This window comes from Pterocles gutturalis, unplaced genomic scaffold (genome assembly GCF_000699245.1).
Source record: "Pterocles gutturalis isolate BGI_N339 unplaced genomic scaffold, ASM69924v1 scaffold22007, whole genome shotgun sequence".
NCBI classification, from domain to species: domain Eukaryota; kingdom Metazoa; phylum Chordata; class Aves; order Pterocliformes; family Pteroclidae; genus Pterocles; species Pterocles gutturalis.
In genome coordinates, this window is record NW_010113359.1 from 104,551 (window position 1) to 105,832 (window position 1,282).

The window sequence follows — 1,282 nt, forward strand, 5'->3', positions numbered from 1 at the left end:
GTGGTGGGACGTTCTCATCCCATGAGACCAGAACTTTCCTTATAACACCTGGCAGCTCTGGGTAGCACCAGTGTTGTCAGGAGGTGCCTTGCTGCCTCCACCCTGGCCCTGATCCGCAGCGAGGGGCAGTGGCTGCTCAGGTCCCTGCCCCAGTGTCTTGCTGGGGACAGGGTTAGACCAGCCCCCAGGGAGGCTCGCAGAGGAATCGTCTGCTCCGGCAGCAACGATGTGATGACTACACGTTGCACAGTGCGTTATATAACCCGCTCCCCCGGTACTGCTGGCCCTGGGACACCACGGTGGCCATTGGTGCTGCCCTCCTGTCACACGCAGCCATTCCTGTGGCCTTTGGTCACCTTTTTTAAAGGACTGAAGGTTGCAGCAGGCAGTTGGGGTTGGTCCGCTGGCATTACAGGCTGCCCGCCACGTCCTGTCCCAGCCACCCCCGTGCTGTGGTGGGAGCACAAGGGCACGGGGCCCTTCCCACTGGGCAACCTGCAGGGTTAATTCAGGGACATAGAGGTGCCCTCCCCAAGGTCCAGCGCCCAGCAAACCCCCTGAGCATCTCAGCAGCAGCCAGCCTGCGGAGGCTCGCTCGCTCTGTGCCGGGCGGCTGATTTCTGGATCCTGTCGGGTTTCACTCCATCTCCCGGGAGCCAAGGTCCACAGCCGCGCCTGTGCCTCCCAGACGGGCCGGCAGACAAGAACTTCCTTCCAGGCCCTATAGACAGACATTTTATATACGTTAAAATACGTGTGTATATAAATATGGAAAGCAAGAGCTTGGGAGAGCTTGAGTCTAAATAAACTTGTATATTTAAGGCTTTTAAAACGCTGATGTTGAATTTCAGGGGAGGGGGGACACAAGGGGATTGTTGGACTGAGCACCAAGACAGCTGATGAGCTTGGATCGGTGCCTTTACAATTCAAGGAAAAATGGGATAGTTTGGGAAGGAAAAAAGAAATTTTCTTGTTTTTGTTTTTAGTAGAAAATAAAAGAAGCTGCCTTCTTATTTGCCTCCCTCCCCCAGCGCCGGAGCAGCAAGCGACTGGTGTTGTATGCATAAGCTATTCCTTTGTGCAACATCTAAATGGTTAATTGTGTTTGAGGAAGATGTACGGGCGAATGGAGGGACCACCCAGCAAGAGACAGACAAGAAAGAGCGATCTCTGAAATGTTTAACCAGAGAGAGAGCAAAGTTGTTTAAAAATATTTAATTTACAACATTCCACACTGCTGATTATAAATTGGCCGTCCAAAAACACTGCTGCGTGCGGGGAG